The following is a 17195-nucleotide window of genomic DNA, read 5'->3' as shown; positions in this document are numbered from 1 at the left end:
AGCAAGGAAAACATCATCAACTGGTGATTGAAGCTCATTCTGAAAGAAGAGTACTTTTGTTTTCAGTGTTTGCCCTTAGAACAGGTACCTGTTAGTAAAATCTGAAGGGCTTAAATTCATGTCCATGCATGTTAGAGTGAGGCCAGGAGAAAACACAGCCTGATAGGGCAGCTGGCAATGGTCTCCCAAGGTTCATAAGCAATTCACACTTCATTCCCTCAGAGTACTCACCCTCATTCTCTGGCTGAAGTGTCAGTTCATAGGCTTTCACTACAGTGTAAAGACATACAGTCTGTGTTTTTTAAAAGTAAAACTGTTCAATGTAACGCAAGGACAAATTCCAGTTTTGCTCATAGATTCTTTAAATCCCTCTCCTCTTCCCTTAGGTTGACCTGGGAAAGCTGCATAGCATCCATGAAGGCTGTTCCCACATCAGTAGAGCACACTCGTAGCAGTTTAACACATTTCCCAATAATTGTACAAATGCTTTGTGAAGGACAAAGCTTCTCAGATAATATTCCCCCTCATTAAAGAGCCTTAGGAATGGCTTCTCTGCTGATGAGAGAAAAAAACATGAGGTTAGCTTGTGACAGGCTGTAAACAAGGTGTCTGTAGCCACACCATCCAGACTCTTTCTTCTCTGTGCTCTTCCTCTGTTCATTAGGTAGTGGCCTCTGAGTGGGTTCTGTTTTGAAATAATTATTCAAGCACTGCCTACATATCTCTTCAACAACAGTGAACCCCATTGTGTTACAAGGACAAAAACCGTTGGTAACAGCCAGGACAGATGGCTGAAGCCAGGCAACACATTTCAGAGGTGTGCCACACCTCTGTGTTATGAAACCTGGTGTTATTGGCAAACTTCATCATCTTTGATATTTTAATTAAAGTGCCACACTTGAGAATATTCTTGCTATTCAAAACCCTCATATTTAATTATTTTTGAATGCCTCATTATGAAGAACTGGAAAACATGATCCAACTGCAAACTAAAAGCTGAACAATCCAAAGAATACAAACTATGTCATTTAATAAGAATCTTGTTTGAGAACTTATTTATCTTCTGGTGAGGTTTTTTTTTTTTAACATGTTGGGGATGGAAACACTGCTGTATTATGCATCCAATACCCCTGCTGGAATGCTGTCTTCTTTCCATAGTGCTACTATATAAGCCCCTATCTCAAGGGAATGTGTAACAGTGCAGTGCCAAGATGCTACACTGAGATATTTGTGCCTTCATACTTCCTTTTACTGCAGAGCTTTCTGCCTCTAAAAAGATATCTGAGTTACTTTCCCCTCCTTCTCTCACTTCTTTGACCTGCTTGATCATTCTAGTCTAACCTATTTGTAATTTCCCCTTGCTAGCCCATTTTGAAAGCCACTAGATGATTTCCAGTTGATAAAACTGCCATTGGGATGCCCTTTCTCATCGTTTAGCATTGATCGTGATCACTCATGAACAGATGCTGGGGAGGCAGATGATCTTTCAAATGTAGCAAGGAAGACTAGGAGAAGAGTGCCTGGAGGCAGATTCAACCACTTAGAAGCATGTAGTCACACGCCGTGGTGTTAGCTTGCTTCGGGTAGGGAGGGGAGCGAGAGCTGAACATCAAAGTGCAATGGAAATGTAAAATCCTGAGTGCTGTGATTCCTCCTTTCATCTATCCTTTTTCTCCTGGCAAGGTGTTGCAGGCAGTTCTGCTTTCTATGCCACCAAATAGATTCAAGCTTCGGCAAATGCAAATGGAGCTCCTGGGTCTGTTTTTTTATCCTTTAGAAGTTCTAACACTCACTAAAATTAATTTGAGATTGAAAACATTTTCAATCAGGAAAAGCAGGTACAAACAGTCTTTCTAGAGCAAATGAGGCTCAAGCTCAGGCTCAAGCTGCAGTAGGATGAGGAAAAGCAGGAAAATTGGGAACAATCCATCCTAGAGGACTCCTTAGGCGAGGCCAAAGTCATACGCTGCATGGTAGTGCTAAATTGGCTTCTGGACCAGAAGCTTTGGTGCAGAATCCTGCCTGTGCTTTCAGTGCTGTGTCTCGTCCTGGGTGCAATTTGAAAAGGATATGGCAACCAAAATGTACCAAATTTGCACTTAATGCTCCCTTTCTGAGTATGTGCTGGGAGCTGGGAACGTTCCAGAAGCAAGGTCATGTAATATTTTGCAAAGTAAAAGGCTACTGGGAGATAATGGTACCCACTCTTCTGGTTATGTACCCCAGAAAACACCATTTGCTTCAAGGTTTTAACTTGGTCAAATGACTAACTGCTGCTCGGCAGGATGTGGACAGCAGAGGGTGGTAAAGCCCAGCTCTCGGACGGTCCTAGTGGGTGCCTAAGGCACGGCCCCCTACCGTGTGACCGAGCGAGTATTTATCATTCATTTCCAGTCTTGAGGCTTCCGCATCTCTCATGTGGGATCAAGATTTATTCCCCTATCTCTTGTCACTAGTGATATTGCTTAACTGCAAACAGCTGTGCTCTTCGGTCTTGTCTTTCATACTCATCTTTTTTTTTTACTGTACATTCAGTTACTATTAAAAAACACTGTCATCATTATTTGCTTGTACAGCCCAAACATCGGTTGACTTCAGTAGGCGTTTGACAAGTGTGAGCAATCCTAACCCTTTCCATGCTCCAAAACATAGACCAGTGATTATTGTACAGGAGAAATCACTGTGAAAAACAGAAGGCTGCGTGTGTATAAAATGCTGTAATGTAGTAGAAGAAGTATACTGTGTAAGTTAACATAGCAAGTGCTCCAAACTGAAGGAAGTAGAGATCTCAAGGCCAATTTTTAAAGTTTTGTCAAGAAATTCCAGAAATGCTTTCTGAATTAATTGCTTGGAGCTACACCAGCAGGCAGCCTAAAGCTATTACTGCTTGCTTATTCCTGAAGCACTTTTGTGAATAGTCTCAAAAAAATTTCCCATCTGTGGAGGCCCAGCCTGATTTAAGAAGAGCTTCTCTAACATGATATGAGCAGTATCTCATGAGCTGTGGTTCAACCTACAGTACAAACTCCTACAGTACAGCTGCAACTGGAAAGCATTTTGAGTAATCAGTTGTCCATATGAGATTAAAAAAAAACAAATCAAACCAAGCCAAAACCCCCCAAACTTACAGAAAAGTCTAAAGGGATACTGTGTAAAACTGTGTTTGTAGTGGGCTGACACTGGCTGGACATCAGATGCCCACCAAAGCTGCTCTGTCACTCCCCTCCTCAGCTGGACAGAGGGAAGAGGGCTCATGGATCAAGATAAGGACAGGGAGAGATCATTCACCAGGTACTGTCACAAGCAAAACAGACTCGACTTGGAGAATAATAATCTAATTTACTGCCAATCACATGAGAATAGGATAATGAGAAACAAAAACAAAGCTTAAAAACACCTTTCTCCCACCCCTCCCTTCTTCTTGGGCTTAACTTTACTCCCAAATTCTCTACCTCCTTCCTGCCAGTGACAGAGGGGGACTTGGAATGGGGGCTGTGGTCAGTTCATCACACATTGTCTCTGCTACTCCTTGCTCCTCAGTGGGACTCCTCACACCCTTCCCCTGCTCCAGCATGGGAAGACAGTCTTCCATGAATTTCTGCAACCTGAGTCCTTCCCACAGGCTGCAGTTCTTCATGAACTGCTCCAGTGTGGGTCCCCTCCGTGGGCTGCATCCTTCAGGAACAGACTGCTCCACCATGGGCCCCTGTGGGGTCACAAGTTCTGCAGCAAACCTGCTCCAACACGGGCTCCTCTCTCCACAGGGCCACAGGTCCTGCCAGGACCCTGCTCCAACATGGGCTTCCCATGGGGTCACTGCCTCCTTTGGGCATCCCTCAGTTCCAGTGTGGGGTCCTCCATGGGCTGCAGGTGAATATCTGCTCCACCATGGACCTCCATGTGCTGCAGAGGGACAGCCTGGCTCAAACCATGGGCTGCACAACATGCTGCAGGGGAAGCTCTGCCCTGACTCTTGGAGTGCCTCCTGCCCCTCCTTCCTCACTGGCCCTGGTGCCTAGAGCTGTTTCTCACATATTCTCATTCCTCCCTATGGCTGCAATTGCTGTTGCACAATTTCCATCCCGCCTCTTAGATACATTATCCTAGAGGCACTACTACCATTGCTCAGCCTTGGACAGGGGCAGGTCCATCCTGGAGCCAGTTGGCATTGGCTTTATCTGACACAGGTGAAGCTTCTAGCAGCTTCTTAGAGAAACCACCCCTGAATCCCCCCCACTACCAAAACCTTGCCGCACAAACTCAATTCAGTCTTAAATTCAGCTACAGCTGCTGTATAATATCAAACCCAAAGTTACCACAGTTCACAGTAGGCAATGCTTAGTGACATAATATCAGTTAATTTATATCAGTGTCCTCCCAAGAAAGGAATGTTCTTCAGTCTTGCTCATTTAGGAATATAATCTTTCTCTGATCTTTGAACTGATGAAATGAAGGAGGAGATCATAGAGGCACAGAAATTAGAGCAAGAAAAGGGCTATTAGACCATATAGCTCATTATTCCATCCCTAAAAGGCTACTCTGCAGTGCATTCTTGGGTAGTTTGTCCAGTATACATAAAAACGTGGGAGCATGGAAATAATGAAAGAACAATTCCAGAACTGCAGAAACGTCAACCCTTTTCTCTCTGCTTTGATCCAGCTACAGGACGAAGAAAAGCAGTAATTGCTGCCATTATAGAGAACAAATCTATTTGCATTTGTACAGTGCCTCAGCTCTAGCTGTGAATGTCTAATCAGTCCCATTGCTGGAAAAATATTTTCCAGCCTCTTGTCAAATCTGTGTCTGATTGCAGTGCATTACTCCATAGCCACTTAACTCCACCCATGTTCTGGCTCCCAGCAGCAGAGGGCTGTGGAGAGAATTTCTGAAGCCAGCGCTAGTGTGTAGGAAACATACTATTACAGTGTCAGAGGTTCAGTAAATATTCCTTTCACCTCTAATAGAATACTGCCCAGCATCACATGCAAGGTAACTGTGCTTCTAGAACTTTAAAACTCTGAATAGCATGTGTATAAAGATCCCACGGCACACTTTTGCAGGAGTGGTGACATTTGCCCCAGTGTCCTTCCTAGCTTTAGCCGTAATAATTACATTGCATTTTTCTCACCCAGACTTCCCCTGCAGTTTTGATTGTATTTCTTGTTTCCTGTTCTACATGCTTTATCAGATTGATAAGCACTATTGACAACTGCTGCATTCTGATGCAAACATAACTGCACAATGCGACATATAAACTTACCCTGAATCTCAGCAAGTTACGCCTGCCTTTCTACCAATCACTAATGTTGTTCTGCCTTCATAAAACTGGAAATTTAAGGTCAGATTAAGCTTAGTATGCAGTTGCCAGGTCTGATACAGCCTCTGTTTTCGTCACCCAGCACAGAAGTGTTGCAACTGGCCAGGTTAAAGATTCCTATAGGAAAAAGAGGTGGCACAGAGCTGGCACACTGTCAGACTGCTCGGGCGAGGAATGGACATGCTGGAGGCTAGGACGGATCATTCATTACTCCTAAATTCTAGCTCTGCTTACTCCTTGATAGCCCTTGCTTCAGTTGAAAGAGCCCTAATTTACCACATAAAGGGAAAATGTTGTCCAATTAGCTGTCATAGACTTGGTGAAAACAGCAACAAATAAAAAAAGTGTAACTTGCAATGAAATAATCAGCTTGTTCTAACAGGGGAAGTTGAGTTTACTTTCCTGCTTTTATCATTTTATTTTCATTAGTAAACACTGAATCTTATTAAGCACTGTGTCACATGGGTAGGCAAATGTTCATATGATTCATCTGACAGAGTTCATATCTAGAAAAGAAAAGGGGATTTTTAATCCCAGCTCTTTAAATACTCAAATATCAATAGAACACACAAAACATGTTCAGGGACTGAGTCATGCCTGGTGAACAGCAATGTAAGTCCAAAGTTATTTGTGCAGTTAGTCCCTATTTACACCCTAGGAGTAATATTAAATCTGAGCAAGTGAAGAAAAGGATACAAACAGTTTTTAAGTGATACTTTCAGCTAGCTGAATCCCATATGCTTGCCTTATTCATGTTTGTATTTAATTTGACATGTAATTCTCATGGGTTAGGCAAAAATTATTTGTCCCTGGTTTGATGTTTTTACATACACATTTAAGAACTGTATCGATGTAATCCACTGTCACTATATTAGAGCTGTTCCAAAGTCAACATCTTTTCTCATCAAACCCATTTATTCTTCATATATTTAGAAATTACATTTTCCATGTGAAAGCAGCCAGTACCGTACAACTGCATTTCTGTTTAATCAATTTAATTATCATTCATTTGCCTCACCCAGGAAACAATTAAGGCAATTTTCCACTTAATTATTTCAACTAAAAGCTACAGTAGTAGCTTTAGATTTTGAAGATTGTCAAACGTCATCCTGTAGAACGGGAAATTTTATTTGTGAAACAAGACATACAACCATTATGAAAACCCTGTAACGGGAATAGCATGTCCTGCAACTAGGCATGTGCAAGCCTTGGAGTTTAGAAAAAGTGCCCTTCCTGAGATGCATTGAGTCAATCTGTCCTAAAGATGTTACTTCTACAAACTATTCAGAAATGCTGTGGCAAAACTCTCTTTTCTACATCTGACTTGTGACTGTGTAAGTCTTCTTAATCGGATCCTAGTGCTAGTAAAATAAAATACAATTCTTTAGAAGGTTGTTGTGCCTTCAGGGGAAAGGAAATGAAAGACTGGAGAGGGAGTGAAGTAAGTCTTGACACAACTGAGATTTATGCCAGAGGTTTATTCATATACCCTACAGGATCCCATAGGTTTATATCCTACAGACCTGAAGGAATAAGCAATAGCTTCCACCTACTGCCTTTTACTAGCAATAACTAATCAAATTTCCTGGCAATTGCTAAGCTTATATACAGGACCCACCCTTGGTTGATGTCAGTAAGGAGCATGGGCATAGCACAGAGCCACAGAAGGTACTGCTGTGTGGCTGGGGTTAGGGTTGAACTCCATTAAAAGAACAAAAATAATCTGTACACAGGGCTTTTTACAGGGTTCAAGCCTGTGAGGCAGAAGTTTATGGATCACCCTGGTATGGGGCAGGCCTGACAAAAAGCAGTATGCACTCAGGGTATCTAGTATATTCTTGGTAGCGTGGACAGGAGGTTTTCATTTGCGTTGTCATTCATTACCTTGAATTTGTCAGTTGCTTTTAAACATACTTAAAAGCAGAGGACTAGGGAATGGCTTCTCTAATCCCATCCCTCACACTCTCCCCAAAGAGCAGATGCCTAGCATGCAACATGTTTGGTTATTATTAGTATTTGCCCCAAGGGATTTTCTGAGAAAAAGCTGGAGCAAGTTAGTTCAAAGTCCTCTTGAGGCTGAAGGTAGATATTTTTGGCAACCAATCTGGCAGAAGTTTCTGGGACCTCCTTTCAGTGTCATAGACTGCTCCTGAGGCTGCCTGAGGAGTAGGGACGGGAATAGGCAGTGAGTGTAGAAACACAAGTCCTCTTATTTCCATCTAGTTGCCCAGTATTCACTTCCCCCGTTCCCAGTGCTCCTCACATATGGTAACTAACTGAGCTCTCTTTGCCTTTTTTGGCATCAGAGACAACTTTTGTGGCATCAGAGACAACTTTTGTGGCATCAGAGACAAAATAGTCAAATCTTCAGCACAACACTGCTCTTCTTATAATTAGTCATAAATCGAGAGCTATTTTAGCAGATGCGTATTTGATGCATTTTAATATAAAAATAACAAAACTACAATGAAGAGAGAGCTAGATTCTATGGAACAGAAAAAGGACAACACTGTGTGAAGGATTTGATTAAAATATTTGTATACCTGCTGAACAAGGTGATCTGTATGGGACGGTAATATAATCAGGTTGGGGAAGATACAGCTCTTGTAATACTGCAGACTCATAACTGCAGCCTCAACATCTCTTTAGGACACCAATACTTGCCAAATTTTGTATTATTACAACTTTAGAAGCCACAAACCTATTAAATAAGAGTGTTTGAAAATAAAAATATGGTAGCACTGTAGTGGGCTTTGGGACTCTGCTGCTATGTTTAATGTGTTAAAAGAACATTTCTATCCAGCATAGGAGTTAAGGATAGCAATATTAGCAGGAGATAACCTGTTTGCCAGGAGTTAAGTAACTGTTGTAAACGTCATGTCCCAATGACTCATTCTGAGTTATATCAGGACAAATACTTTTACCCTTAGAGGTTATTTACTGGCCTAGAAGGTTTCTCTTTGTAAAAGTTTATCACAGTAGTTTCATGACACATTAGACCTATCTCTATGCCTGTCATTAAGGTTTGTTTTGGTTCTGTTTTGTTGGGGTTTTTTTCAAGGAAAAATACCACAGTTTTCACCTCACCAATTAACAGCACTGCACATAAGTACTATTGTATCCCATGAAACAAGAGATAGCCTGGACATAAGAAAACTTGTCTTTCTCCTCCACCTTTGTTTGCTATAGCAAGAGTGCTGTTTAAAAAAATAAAATCAAATTTAATATGTTTGTTAAAGGTTAGATAGTTTTCTTTTGCTGTCTACACACTTACAGAGACTCTTAACCTTTCAGAGCTCTAAGTTTTGGGTTTCAATTACTAAGGCAGAAAATCTGGCATAACACTGAACTATATCCCAAGAGGTAACTACACCCTAACCTAGAAATGCGAAATTTAGGATTGGTATTCTTAAGTTTCCTTTATTTCTATGAGAGAGTGGACTAAGTCCAGATACCTGAGAACTCTCAAGCCATAGCAAGATCCCTGTCTGTTCTAAAAACATTCAACTATTTTCCCAAACTATGTATTTTACATTTCAAAACTTCACTGTAGATTAAACATCCATCACTGGCACCTGACAGTCTTCTCTCACAGTGTGCGTATAAATTCTGTTGTTTGTTCTTGAGCACTTGTATCATTATTTGACTGAGATAATCCAATAAAAATGCTGAAGTGGTTTCAAACGTGTTTCTCTATAGTTCATTTCATGCCCTATTTTACAGCAGGTTATTCTCTAATTTACATTATTCTGAAATCACAAACTGATCATAATTATCTTTTAATGGTAATACAAGCTCATTTAAAGGGAACATCAGGTGCTCCAGTGAAAATCTACTGTAACAGGTCACTGCAAATAAGGTCATGGGGTTTATTTTGATGGGAAACAGTAAATGAATTATTTTCACATTTTATCTGTAAAATTCAATATTTACACTGTATGTTTAAATGCAGGGAAAAATATTGCTGTTTTAGAATTTTCAGGGGCATTCATTCTGAAATTTAGAGAATAGCTGAATTATTCATGAATTAGTTCAGTGTTGAATTATTACCAGAAACATGAGTCTGTCTTCCACATAGACTGGATTGCAGGTTAGTATCTAGCAATGTTTCTATACTTGGAGAAGGAGTTCAAAATATTATTGATTCTCAGTTTCTTGACTCAAAATACTTTTCTTCTGAATTTCTGCTGAATCAGACTTTTTTTTTGTCTTTTAATCATTCAGGTCTGTGAGGTTTGAAGAATTTCCCTAGACAGGTCTTTTATACTAACAATGTCAGCTGTCCTGAAACCTACTTCTTAAAGTAGGATTTTGCTGTTACATGCAGCTCTGAAGAAAACTCATATAAAAGTTTTCTTTTGGCACGTGGAATATTCTTGAGGTTGAAAAGGAACGACAAAATGATCCTTATATATCCCTCTGTCAATATAATAATGAGGTGTTAGTCAATGATATTAAAGGTTAGCACATCTGAAGCTTCAAAGATGAAGAAAACAGATACAGACTTTTGTTCTTGGTCTGTAGCTAATCCATTATACTTAATGCTATCAGATGTTAAAGCTGTGGATTTAGCAGAGTTTTTAATTGTGTCAGACATTTATATTGATAATGAGATGGGATTAGGGGTCTTCACATTTCAGAATATAGAGCACCACTCAGCTAAGAAATTGAAAGAAACTTCTCTTAGAGAAGGCGATTTTATAATTGCTGCAATAGGTTTTCTTCAGCTTATAAAACTCTTGAATGGTTTGAGGATAAATTGACATCCTGTAGGTAAAGAAGAACCTTGCACGTTACGATTGCTATAATAATGATAGTAATTGAAATAATTAGTTGATGGACTGCATTAATTGTTGAGTGAATGAATTAGCCAAGTAATGAATCTGAATTACCTAATACCCTGACTGAACTATGTTTTAGTTCAGTCTGTGACAACAGTTCTGTAATCTGAGAACTCAGAATTACTGACATTTAATTACAATGTTTTTAACCACTGTAGGTGCTACTGTCACTATCTTGTTTCCCCTATGTAAAGTAGGTATTTTCAGTCCTTCTCTTTTCATATGGAAGTCTCTTAGTGTCACTAATATTTTGAGTAGAATTCCACCACCTTCTGTACAGCCATGATTTAGGCATTTCTGAAATAATTATCGTTGTATCTGGAAGATTTTATGTCTGGTTTTTTTTAGATTTTATTTTTACTGTCATAAGGATATCTGTCTCAAAATATGTGTGCAGGATTGTCAGTTATTCATTATCTATGGGAGATTCTCTCATTAATAATACTGAGTAAAGTAAATCTTGAAGTAATATTTAAATCTTTGTAGTGCAATTAAATATTCAGTGGCACTGTCATACGGACACAGTACAGTTGACACTGTTTCATGGCTCATTTGTGCAAGTAATTATGAGATTTTGGTTATCACTCAAAGATCAAGTACAGCTTTTTAATTGCAAAGAGGTTCAGGGTTTTATGTATGTAATGCATAATGGATCTGATTTAAATAGAGCTCAGGAACACAGAGATCCTGAAGCTTTGTTTTCCTCATTAGAGGCATATTAAAAGCACATTAAATAGTACTGTGCAGTTGTGAGCTGTGGTGAATTGATTTGTATGTCTTTGATGCAAAACATTGTAAAACTACAGTACAGAACTTTTCAGCTTATATATATGTTTCACACTTTACTCCCCTTTCTTCACTCCTCACTCACTTTTGTTGTATTGTTAGCATAGTTTGCAAAATCCAGAACTGCATCTTGAAATTTTAAACCTGGGTAAAATGTTTTTTTCTATTTTAAATGAAAGAATCTCTGTATCTCAGTTGATATTTTCCATGGTCAAATGTACAATGGAAGACTAACCAAAATAAAATTCATACTGACCTGCAGCAGGTCTTTACTTGAGCACAACTCCATAGGAGGTTGTTTTTAAGTAAGCAAAGTCTCAGACATTCAGGCTTTCTGACCACTACAGACATTCTGCATAGTCTCATTCAAGCCAGTCCTAAAGCATCAAATGCATGTGTTTGCATGCGTTTCAATTGATCTCTCCCAGTTTCAGCATTAAGGGCCATCTTTCACTTTGGTCCTGTAAAAGTAAAGATGGGTTGCAGAACCTAAGGTAAACATTTTGAAGCATGTATCACATCTCCACTTTTTCTGTAACTGATGGTCCCCAAATTACTGATACAGAAACCTGTGCTGGATGTTTTAATCCATGTTCTGTATCTGTTTGCTTGATAGTTTAAATAAATCTGAACAGCCATTACTACCCCAAAAGTCCAATACCACAGGAATACCTTAGTAAGTTAAGTTATCTGTAGAACTGTGGTGACTGAAACACAGCCTTTCTTCCACATACATCATATCTGTGAAGTGTAAAGTGTGTTTCTCTCCAGTAGGCTTTCCCATCGAAACTTCTGATTTATGAAGCAAAAAAAGGTAATCTGTGACTACTAAAAAACTACTTGGTGGTTCCTATTGCTCACTGGGAAATGATAAGCAAAAGCACTTCTTACATCACCAAATGTCCTGCCAGGAGCACAGCTGTGCTCACTTGAACTGTTTGTCAGATCTATAACCTAAAGCTATGCTTATATTTCTAATACTCAGATGTTGAGCAGTCACTGTGCCTCAGGTAACTAGGTATGCGCTGGAATTGTAAAGCCAGTTTCTTTTCTGTTCTTCCAGTTATTTCTATAGCCAAAGGGGTTTTCTTAGTATTCAATTCATACAGAATAGCTTAAGGTAAATTTATTATTGCTTTATTTGTACCAGAGACACTTCACTGAGGGTTTTTTGAGTTAGAAAATGATTTCTTGAAGAAAAACCCATAAAACCCTTTCTAGTGACAAAACTGATTTAAAAGATGACAAAAAGAAGAATATAATAGTACATAAAGCACTTTGAAATAATAAATCACTGTAGCCAAAACATTTGATAAGAAGCATTTCCCTATATAGAAAAAGTTATAGGAATATATTGGTATGGTAGAAATAGATCAGAATAAAGGAATGTGTATTTAATTTTCATCTCTACTGTTCATGTTTTCCAGCATGTATTTTAAATTCTGACTAGTAACTTTTTATTACTGTTGTGATATCAGTCAATCACTATGCTATTTCATACACAAGCAAGAATAAAATAATCTATTTTTTCCTATTCTTGGCTTATTAATATTACTATTCCTTGTGAAAAGAAAGAAATGCAACTCAGTTCTTTTTCATCTTTTGGTTGCATGATTACAATCTGCAGCTATGTTCAACTGGCTTCAGGCTACAAGATAATCATGTCTAGATAGAGTAGGAATCTTTAGGGAGTTAGAATATGAGAAGAAAAATTCTCTGCAGGTTAGAAAATATATTTGGCAAGAAAGATTTAAATTACGAGTCTCATTCATGCTACACAGTATAACTGTACAAACACCTTAAATTTGGAATTATGCTTTTTAAACCTTTAACATAATAAAGACTCTTAGCAGTGAGATTCAGTAGTTATGTTGCAATGAATAACAAAACTGAAGAAAATACAATTGCTGACAAAAACATCAGGCAGATATGTCTGTCTGTATTGAGGTTACGGTATGTGTACTGTACATCTTCACTTGGCGGTTTCTGTTACATTCTGTCCTAGACAGCTTTAAATTAAGAGTAGGTTCTTTTAGAACTGATTGGTTTTCCAATTAGTTTGCATGTGAGGATGCAGTTGCTCATCTAAGAAGCTGTATCCTATAAACCAGCATGCCAATATGTATTTATTGACATAAATATTTCAGTTTGCTCTAATGCAGAGGAATAGGTGCTGTGATGCCAGTTTCTGCAAGCTGAAGATTTGGCCAGTTTTTCTTAGGAAACAAATCTCAGCACAGCTTTTCTCACCTGACTGCACCATTCAGGCGTATTTTTACCATGAGAGATTTGTAAGATATATTTCAGCTTGTGTTGTCTCATATCACAAAAGTAGCCTGCATGTCACTGTCATCTTGTCCCCCTTTGTTCATGGTTTGTGTGTATCTAGCCCATCTCAGCAGTTCTTTTGGACACACGTTGTGTTCCCAGAAATGTTGGTAACTGGGGTTGTATTTTTATGAGCTGCATTTAAGTCCAGTACAGCCTTTTTTATTGTATATTTAGACGTCTAGTATGCTGCTTACTGACATATTCCTTATATGCCTTTTCTCATCCACTTATGTGGCTAAAACTCTTGCCAGACTCTCATCTTTCCTGTCTAGATGACTCCAGTATCTTTTTCCTTCGCAGACATTGTGTGATCCTGTTTATGGCTATTTACATGATTCTGTTAAAGTCATTCTCCTGGTCCCTTGACAGCTTCCTCCATTGCATCTTTCCTCCAGCCTCCCTATTCTATTCTGCATCAGACATACCCTGCTTGTCTCTGCTTTAATTTATAAATTATCTCTCTTTTACTAGCAGAATGCTGGATAGAAGTTTCACTATTTAGAACTTCCTGATAAGAACTTCCCAAAAAAACCCAAAGAAACTTCAGTATCGCTTTTTAGATCCCTTAAAACCAACTGGTGTTAAAGAAAACTCTTGCAAAAAATAGGTTTCTGTTAAGCTGCACCTAAAGCTCTTCTGAGCATTTAGTTTCTTGTGTAGTAATTACTCTGTAAAGTCCTTAGGAGAGGACTCCTTTTTTTTCCCCCTACGTTTAAACAGCAGCTAGATCAAGAGTGTGCCAGTCCAAGAGCAGCCTTCCTAGATGGCTGCTTTATAAATTCATTCACTGGGAACTTCCAGCAGTACCCAGACAGCCAGTGTACTTTCCCAACTCCTTTCCTCAATGCATGGTAATAAAAGGTTAGTAGCAGCAGAACTGGTGGTAGTAAAACACCTGGACCTTTTACACATAGAGATTTTTACCCCTTTTTTTCACAGAGGCAATCCTTAATTCCATCCAGCTTCAAAAATGTAAGGACAACCCAATACTCAGAATCATTAAACCTGACAGGTTTTGCTCTGGTTCTTCACTGTCTCTTATTTACTTTGGTGTTTTATTTGTCAGGCTAAAGTTTATTTTACGTAGCTGTACTGAGATTTTATATCTACTTGCTGATTTGTACTGGAAATTGTGGTATTTACAGTGCAGGTTGCCAGAAAATGATTCTTACTTCAGCAGGTCAATGTTTATGTGGTATCTCCTCTACTGTGTAATGACAGCTTCATATGTAACATTTTTTAGAGATGAGGCACTTTGTAATTGCCAGACTTGCATAATCTGGAAAATTCTGAATTCTCCTGAGTTTTGTTACATCACTGGATTTCTTTCCCTCTTGAAGTGGCAAAATACATGATGAGATCCTCCCACAATTTAAAAAGCTTTTTGGGTGGAGAAAATGTCAGCTGTCCTGCAGCACAGCTAATCTGAGTTTTGTTCTTCTATTTTATTAGTTTATTAATGCTCCAAATCCATGACCAAATCAGTCATTCACAAACATTACTGTCAGTACTGAGCCATCACTAAGTCCAGGTGAGAAGTCTTCAGGGACGGTTTCTTACTGGTTAGTTCCATAGTCTATGGAGCAACCACTTTCCTAAAGAATTTGCAATATAAGTTAGAAACAAGATTAAAAAGTCTATGAATTAAAATGACTTTGCAGGTGTATTTTAACGTTCAGATTTCATAGCACATTGGAAATAAGGTTTACATTGATTTGCAACTCAGCTGCTATTTCCTTGAAAAGCTCAGTTCTAATATTTTAAAAGAATAAAAAAAATAAAATTTAGCATTCTAGATTAGTAAAAAAGTAAAAAGTGAAGTGAAAAAAAAAAAAGATCTCACAGACAGGAATTGGAACTAAAAAGATTCTTCAGAGTTCCTAACATTATTAACCTGATTTGTGTAGATGGCTTGCTCTCTGTCAAAAGTGAGCACTGGGTTGAGCACTGGTTGTCCCATTTTAGTGGGACAGGAACATTCTGGAGGAAATTCAGTCACTGACACTTTTAACAATTTACAACTTTTTAACAGATATGTTACAGGAAATTATTTCTGTGCATGTTTTCATATGTGCTAGATGGAAGAGGTACAAATAGAGATTCTTGTGGTTTATTTAAAGCAGCAGTTTCTCACATATTCCAAATGCATGTCTGCACTTAGTTGGGTTTTTCTTTGAAAATTTGGACTTTTACCATTTTAGCATTACCAAAATGTATCAAGTGGTTAATGAATTAAAAACTAAAAAGGTATCATGTTCTGAGTTTGCTGTTCTCTTTCTCTGATGGATAAAGGTTAACATCTCAGTGACTAAATTGGCACCATTTGGTCTGATCTTCAGTTTTATTCCCCATTTCAGTGCAGCCAAGAATTGGATGGTATATGAAGTAAGACCAGGTCCTGTACTAAACTTGATCGCAAACTTAGACCTTCTATGTGAATGAAAGACTCCCAAATCTGGTTTTGTCCAGTTCATCTGCAACTCTGTACAGATGGTAAACTGAGGCATACTGAAAATATTTAGTAATGTGTAAAGAAAGAATGCTAAAGACCAGGATGATGTCCACACCAGGTGTTTAAACAATTGCCACAAGTAAATTTGCTGGATAGTCAAAACTTAATTTAATTTGTTATTTTAAAATATTTATAACTGAATCATTTGTCAAAATATCAAGCAAGTTTGGGCAATTATTTCTAAAAGGCATGCATATGTTCACTTCCATTCCTGTTGACTTTTGAGACAATTGCAAATCAGGATACAGCACCACAGTCAGTTTTTGAGAACTCATTCCTTAACAGAAATCTTCATGCTGGGGATAAAAAGACTAACTCCACTGAAGAGTCTTGAATCATTATTCTTTGGGAATGGAGAGAAGGTGTGCTTATCAATCAAGGAGACCCACAATTGGATAAACTATTTAAGAACAATTGGTGGGTAATTTGGGTGTTGGAACTAGATGATCTTAAGGTCCTTTCCAACCCTAACCATTCTATGATCTATGAACTCTTAGCTAGGCAGCTCATATAAATACATGTACAAATACATAGGACCATTGGGAAATTCTGTGGTGAACTCTCTGCTTCCCTCTTAATGTAATAAGGTTACAAAACTTCAGAAAATCTACAGCTTGGTAAAGTGTCTGAAAATGATTTGTAATTAACTCTTAGGCTGTTTGTTTTGTAGCATTTTATCTGTTGCTCAAATCTCCATTTACATGACTTCAGAAACAAATGTAGCTAAGTGTGAATGCATGTAGCTCTGCTTAAATTATTTTTTTAAAGCCTGTAGTTAGAAGAGCGCAGTTGTCAATTTATGTGTTGTGTTTATGGAACAGGTATTAAATGCTATGGGGTTTTTTTATTAACTAAATTGGAAATGTATAAAAATTAAAAAATCTACGACAGGTTCTAAGAAGAAGTTAATTTCTTTTTTCTGTATATTTCAAGATTCTGGTTAGAATATACATCTTGGATAGCATTACGTAGTTATATAAACCAGTGATAGCATTTCCTGTGGTACTAGTGAGGATTTAGCAGTGCATTTTGAAGTGTGACTTTATTGCCTTGCTATCATTGTAAATTGTTAAATATCTGTTACGTTTGGTAGACCTTATCTGGAACTTTGAATACAGTTAACATTTAAAGGCTTATAGAATAAAACTATTCATTTTGAAATATTAGAGCAAGCCATAGAGCTGATAGTAGAACTGCCTTTGTTTAAATGTTCTACAACATTAGCCAAGTTAGGCTTAATAATGTCTTCTTAAGCTTACATTATCTTTCCTTTTGAAAAATAAACAGCTAAAGCCATTGTCTTCTGCTGCCAGCAATGACAGTTATTCAGAAAAGTCTTTGCTTTGGAACTGTCTGTGACATTTTAATACAATACTTGAATATGGAATAGAATTTTTATATGCTATCA

The 17195-nt window shown here is 38.2% G+C and overlaps 1 protein-coding gene across 3 annotated transcripts in view; it reads left to right on the top strand.

Annotated features, from left to right (window-relative positions):
- Positions 1–17195, top strand: part of SLC9A9 (solute carrier family 9 member A9) — a 192914-nt gene that overhangs the window by 26070 nt on the left and 149649 nt on the right. The gene's annotated exons all lie outside the window — the stretch shown is intronic.

Source organism: Pezoporus wallicus, unplaced genomic scaffold, assembly GCF_028554395.1.
Source record: "Pezoporus wallicus isolate ANWC-B61680 ecotype Strahan unplaced genomic scaffold, APGP_CSIRO_Pwel_v1 contig_7749, whole genome shotgun sequence".
NCBI classification, from domain to species: Eukaryota; Metazoa; Chordata; class Aves; order Psittaciformes; family Psittacidae; genus Pezoporus; species Pezoporus wallicus.
This window is presented reverse-complemented; position numbering and strand designations above follow the sequence as displayed.